General features: G+C 42.3%; 1 pseudogene; it reads right to left on the bottom strand.

Annotated features, from left to right (window-relative positions):
- Nucleotides 1-743: 743 nt before the first annotated feature.
- LOC147898761 (3-ketoacyl-CoA synthase 4 pseudogene) lies at nucleotides 744-2,782 on the bottom strand (annotated as a pseudogene).
- Between the last annotated feature and the right edge of the window lie 4,246 nt (nucleotides 2,783-7,028).

Here is a 7,028-nt window from a genome sequence, read left to right as displayed (position 1 = left end):
ACCAACTTACTTTAATAGATTCATTATGATATGCGTTTTCATCCTGATTCGTCATGTGCTTTTGATTTTCACAACATACGTCTAGCATAATGCTGTTCATACACAGAATCTACCTATCAGTATATGTGTATACTGCATCGTAAGCAGTTATCAATCCTAACTTCAACAGGATGGCCGCACAATATTTCCAGCTACCATTGTCTCAAGGATGGTGTTCACGAACTAAATCTTCAAATGATAACGTTGTATTTAATTTGGTTATTGAGTTTGTTTTTATAAGAATAGCCACCAATGGTCGTCCAATTCCTTGGAATGAAATGATAAGACTATCAGTGATGTTCGCATTGGGAGGGGGACTTTCATTTCTTTTTTGTCACAAAGAATGAATGCAATAATTTTACGATGCAGGCGTTTCTCTTTCCCAAATTAATGCCTTGTGCATCACTAGTCAAATCTTTCAAAATATAAACGATACCAGTGTTCCTGGCTTGATGAACAAATCTTTGGATATTCCATTCTCGCTCGCATCAATATCCAACATGAGCAGTCGCGCAGATGGCGAAAAACGGAACTGGACGCTTCCTTTGGGATGACCAGTAAAGACTTAAATCATTGCCCACCGAGTCTCACGCTTTTTTTTTTAATATTGAAAGTAGGTTGCTCTTGTATTACTTAAAAGATCCCGAGGACATCACGTACAAAGTGCTCTGTACCCGACATCTAGCAACTTTATCAGGCCAACACGCCACTAACCATCCAACATCTTTTTTACATGGTAAATCAAAAACATTAGGGCTAATAATCAATGCCTATATCTGGCAGTCCAGATCCGGTGAAGAGTAGCATATCTAATGATATCCCAGAGGACAAATAAATCTGAGCCAAGGTCCGCTCCAAAGATGGCACAGGTCCTTTGGATATGTACTCAATTCTCAAGCTCTTGAGTCCAACATCGATTGATTTCATCTACGTATCATACGTACACACCACTTTGCTTATTTGTGAAAGATCAGAGAGAGCAGATCAATATGTGTCATGGAGTGAGCATATTAATGTTATCTTCACTCCATATTAATCTTATCTGAGAGAGCTCTTAGCTCCATGCTGCAGCCAAAACAATGCCCTTAACTACGAAAGATCGTAGAGAGCAGATCAAACTTGGAGTTAGCAGATCAATCTTATCAGAGCAAAAACAATGCACCGCTGTATGCACTCGCAATAACCATACCGCTAGCATCACTGATGACCTTCAATCAACATAGGTCAGCTTCACTGGATACTCCCTTATACAATCGATCCATGGATTCCCCTTCTGGCGCTTGTCCTTGGTTATCCCCGGTAGAGCTACCCACGCCGCGCTGTTGCACTTGAACCCACTTCCGAATGCAATCTGCCACACCCTCTGCCCTGCTTTCACCTTCTCTTTCGCCTCCAGATACGCCAGTTCGTACCATATCGATGATGACGACGTGTTTGCAAACCGGTGCAGTGTCATCCTCGACGCTTCTACGTGCTCTGGGCGTAGCCGTAGACTCTTCTCCAGCTCATCTATCACAGCTCTGCCACCTGCGTGGATGCAGAAATGGTCGAAGGCCCTCTTGAAATCCGGCACGTATGACTTTAGCTTCGGATTGATCAGCTTCTTGGCCACAGTGACGAACACAAATGCGAGCAGCTCTGACAAAGGCAATACCAATGGCCCCAATGTCGTGATGTTCGCTCGGAGTGAATCGCCGGCAATTTTCATCAAATCCTTGGAGATTGAAACCCCCGTCTTCCCCTCCTCATCTTCCTCCTGATAAACACAGCGGAAAGACTGGTCTTCTGCAGCCTTGACCGTCCTTACAAGATGCTGCAGGCGATATTTGGACCTCCTTGCATCTGCTCTTATATTAGATAAAAGAATGGCAGCTGCTCCCATTCTGAATAGGCAGTTTGGAATCACCATGGATCGGCGGTTTCCGGTATACCAATTCTGAGTAATGTTCTCGGTACTCAGAATTAGGGCATAGCAGTTGCGATTTACCTGAAGGAGACTCTTTGCTAAGCTTACAGAGACAAGTCCGGCACTGCAACCCATCCCAGAGAGGTTGTAACTCTTAATATCTTCTCGCATACCATATCTGTTAATGACCATAGTGCATAGTGACGGTACCGGCGTAAAGAGACTGCAGTTGACGATTAGGATACCAATGCGCTGTGGATGCAATTTAGTCTCACTAAAGAGCGTATCTAGCGCAGCAAATACCACCATTTCAGCCTCCTCTCTTGCTCTAAGCATGGATGCCCTGGGTGGTAGGTAGTGCAACGCTTTGGGCAAGGCTGTTGTCTCGCCGATGCCTGATCTCAGCAATATCAGTCGCTGGAACTCCTGAGTTTTCTCGCTAGATTGTCCGATTAGGGTGGTGTGCTCAAAGAAAGTGCTAAACGGCACCCGAAATGAGTTCGGAGGCCGGTAGCACGCGTAATTGACAAGATAGACAGTTCTGTTATATCTAGACATGAGGATGTACAAAATGAGACCTACTATCAACAAGGCGGGGAATATGGATGAGAAGTGCCAGAGGCGGAGTATCTTCCATTGATGTGGGAAGGGAAGAACGCTGAAAAGTTGCAGCCGTTCCAGGCTACCCAGGCACTTTGGGATGAGCAGAAGGAAGAGAAAAAAGGTAATGACAGGGGACGGAAATGTAAAGTGTAAGAGCTGCTTCTGATAGGCCTGCGCCATGGGGAGATGGCGCCGCCGATGGGCAAAACTGGAGCAGCAAGCAAGGGGGCAAGGGGCACTAGAACCGTATGATTCAGAGAGCATCGCTGAGCGGTATTTCTTGGCTGAGAGGAGGGGGGCAGGTGAAGGAGACATTTAGTAACGGAGAATGGAGCTGGTGTGCCGTCGTTGTAGTAGGAAATGGTTAATAAACGGACCGTGGAGTTGGAAGAGTAGGAAGGTGGCACATTGCAAAATGGGAAAATAATCAGTGGTGGGAATTGGAAGAGCCTGAGGAGCACATTGGATGCCTTGGGCAACTAGTTGTTAGGAATTTAGGAAGACGGCAGGGTGGCAAGAATACCAAGACTCATGTGACTGATGACTGCGTGTGAGACAATTGCAAGATTTGACGTCTCTCTGATTTGCTGACACTTAGAAAATTTAGGTTGATGCTGCTTAAAATCAAACTACGCTTCAATACAAAATTTGTTCAGCAGGATGCCAAGATTAATCATTAGACGGAACTTAGCAGAGGTTGATGCTGCTAAATTAAAAATCAAAGTACTTCACCATACTGAATGTTCATTATCATACCTTTAGGATTCACACGTTAGGCCTGCTATCATAAACTTTCAACATTGAAGAGCGCCCTCAGCCCAAGTCAGCCGCCCTGATGTTTTGCTACGTCAAAACACCACATTGATCCGCCTTCGTTGACTGAAACTCACGCAACCACTTGTCTGATCGATCGTTCCGCTGCCTCCATCCACTGCCAGAAAATTATCTCCCTTCTTCAATGCCCACCATCGACTCGTACCAGCTTTCCTTTCTCACTGCTGACAGTCGCTCTCCCATCTCTAGATTCTTAAAGGAACGTCGTCCTTGGCGCTGATTAAGGCCGATGGGGACCAGGGACAAAATTTGACAAGGATATCTCTGTCATTAGCCCTTTTTGTGTCAATTACACATTGATTTAGATTTTCTTTGTCAAATGACAATGCAAAATAGCTTTTGTCATTTTCACATGAAAAATGTCAATCTATTTTTATTGTCAAATGAAAAACTGGTTTTTTAAAAAAAATTTCATATGTTTAGATGAAATCCGATCTTAGGGAATCCAAAGCGTATGAATGATTTAGGGAAATCCCTCATGTGAGCCACCTACTCAAATTTAATGACTCGAGCCCAAGACTCATCTTCTTGCTCTAGTGATATTTGTGAGAGTTGATCCAACTCGAGAGTCGAGAGTCAGGCTTGAGAAGGAGGCTCTCGAGTCTCAACTTTTAAGCTTGAGCAGTTTCCAGCAACGCTCTCTGAAAGTTGAGAGCCCTCAGCATAGATCGAGCTCGTGTACATCCAGTGGTGCCTCCTCTCGATACGCATGCAGACTGCAGTTGCCAAGACCTCCTTCCATTGCGATTTTTGCATGCGTCTCCCTCGGGAGTTGGAGTCCTTAGTCCCTTCTCTCAAGGATTGTTCAACGTTTGTGAGGGGAGTTTTGAATCCCCCAAATCTCCTCCATTGTAGCTGTTTATGGCAAGCTGGAGCCTGGAAGATCGATTTGCCATGGTAGTCCAACCCCTCCAGGCCACAGGTCAGCCCAAGCATCTATTACGATCATGTGAGCAGCTAAACGTTGCTTTAGCAAGGTGAAAATGCTACTAGCGAGCTCCAAATCCTGTCAGCTCACCTCACGAATTCAACCTTAGCGATACAGGACCTATGTGGCAGAATGGACTTTGGCAGCAAAGGGGTCCTTAAATTTAAAGACGTTCCATTCTGATGCTGCTACAAGTAATTGAGGATTATTTGAGCAAAACTTGCGAGGCAAACTATCGCTGCACGAAGAGAGGAGCTCTCAGCTGTTATTCATTCACAATCTATTGAAAGAATATTCATATGAGCATCTAATGTTTCCAACACTAGATTACTTCTATCTATAGTTTTGATTTTATTTTGTCTCGAAAAGCCTCTTTCACACTCTGCTGTACTTGCTAAAATAACCCATATGGCTTGCCATAGTTGCATCAACTCCGAAAACTGCAAAAACCATTCATCCCCCCACTAGACACACAAAATTCCCATGCTTTTGGCATCCATTTATCAGACCCTATTGCATATAGCTGCTCTATAAATTCCTCTCCGGCACTAAGGCACAACTCTTTCTTTGCAACCGGGTGGTAACCATTGCAGAATTTTTCAAGTAGCTTTCCAAGCCATTCTTGAGTCTTTGATTCTCTATCATCCACATCCTTTGGATAAATCTAGGCTCAAAGAACTTAACAGCATTAAAAATACCCAAATCTGTAAATATGCTATTCAACGCATCAATTACAGCCTACACAAATGTTCTCCCCAACAATATACTATCATCTATGCTTCCCATATTATTATCATCATGTTGAGAAGGCACACTATGCTGAATTAGGATACCATCTTCTTGCTGCTGCTCTCCTTGAGTAGAGGTTGAGGCATTCTCTTGCTTTCTAGGGATTGGAACAAACCTGAAATTAAAAATTATGATTGCATCATTTTTTGTATATTTCAAACCACCTGTAATTGGCATTTTCAAAAAAGGAGCTACATATGTACTCCCCTTTCCAAAAGGCTTGTTATGCCGTAAAAATGTCTTCTTCAAAGTATTATGGTGCTGTCCAGCTTGAGTCCTATTTTTGTAAGATCAACTACTTCATGTTGAAGGTTCTTACTCAGGATGTTCAATAATTCCAGCACATCTGCAAGAAGGTTAATAAGAAATTGCACTTGGAATATAGTGGTTGTCTGATAGCCTTTTAAATTCTGAACTTTCCAAATTTCCAGAATTGCAGGCATAAGCTCAACAAGTCTCTTCATCACTTGACCTCTAGGTAACCATCTAACATTATGGTATCGAAGTGCTTTTAACTCAACAATCTCAAAGGCATCCAACAACTCTTTGAATTCATTGTAATGCTTAGTTGACTTGCCTAACCATGTTTAAACACTTGCAGCCAACTTATCAACCACATCCATTTGCAAAAAGCATTTGCTTGCATCCTTTATAGCTAAAGCTTCCTGATGAGCTATACAATGTGTGGCCAATAGCCTAGGCAGAATACTTTGAAAGCATGTAACAACTCCTATATTCGATCCCGTCATCACACTAGCACCATCGGTGGCAATAGAAATCATTCTCTTTATGTAAAGCTTCACTTCCTCCAAGAACTTCATCATTGCTTGAAATATAGATTTAGCATCACCATCGGACAGAAACACCAAGCGTGTAAACTTTGTGACCTACTTATATTCTCCTTTAAAAATGTGATATAAATGATCAAGTGCTTCTCTAATGTGCGATCTGTACTTTCATCAACCATGACAGAAAAGAAAGAACTAGACAGCATTTTTGCACTTAATAGTTCTCAAAAGTAATTCCGAAGTGCCATCAGAAATTCTCTAGCTGAGACTGGATTTACATAAGAAGCATATTCATCCATTAATGAAATATTTGGAATTTCCATGTAACGATTAAACTGGACTAGATGTGGATACTTCTCCAATGGAATATTGAAACAAGAGCAGAAATAGACACACTTTTTATCATGCAATTCATCAAATCTTTCCCTTATTGGACTTCTTTCTCCATCTTTCCAATCTTGAAAGCATATCTCTGCATTTTGATGCTACTCTGATTTAGAATGTGCCTTCAATGCACTTAACTGCAGTGATTGTGATCCTTCCTTAGCATACACATTTTCTTTTGTAAACTTTGTACAATATTCACACTTCACTAATACCTTCTCCCCTACTTGCACCTTGTATGCCCAAGGGTATTGCAAGCGTCATTGACTTCGATACCTCCTAACTATCATCCCCTCTCTTTGTTGTGTTACATCATTGTGTCCCTCAAATTCTTGCATCTCATCCATATTGTCATCATCCTCATCTCCAAACAAATCTGCATACAACTCCCTATGTTTTTGCGACTGCTCACCATGGGTCTCATCACCTACTTTATTGAAAAAAGATAATAAATCACGCCCCTTTCCTTTCTTATTAAGACTTCTAGCACTGCTTGAACCTTCCATAACAATAAATTCGAAAGCAACCAACACCTACAGAGACAAATACAAAACTGCATCAAAACACACTGTTTCGAATCCACAAAAGAGAAACAAGTAATTGCATTAAGATTTCATAGCTTCACTCACCTTCTACATGTACAACAGCCAGCTTTTGGCAAATCTTACAGCTTTCGCAAAATATTGCAAAGCGAAATAGTACTTCTCCAACAGGGGAGGAAAGGCGATAGATGAGGATTCAGGAAGGAGGGAGGAAA

This window comes from Dipteris shenzhenensis, chromosome 9, assembly GCF_047967505.1.
Source record: "Dipteris shenzhenensis isolate YYH24624 ecotype China chromosome 9, Dip_SZ_1.0, whole genome shotgun sequence".
Lineage (NCBI taxonomy): Eukaryota > Viridiplantae > Streptophyta > Polypodiopsida > Gleicheniales > Dipteridaceae > Dipteris > Dipteris shenzhenensis.
This window is presented reverse-complemented; position numbering and strand designations above follow the sequence as displayed.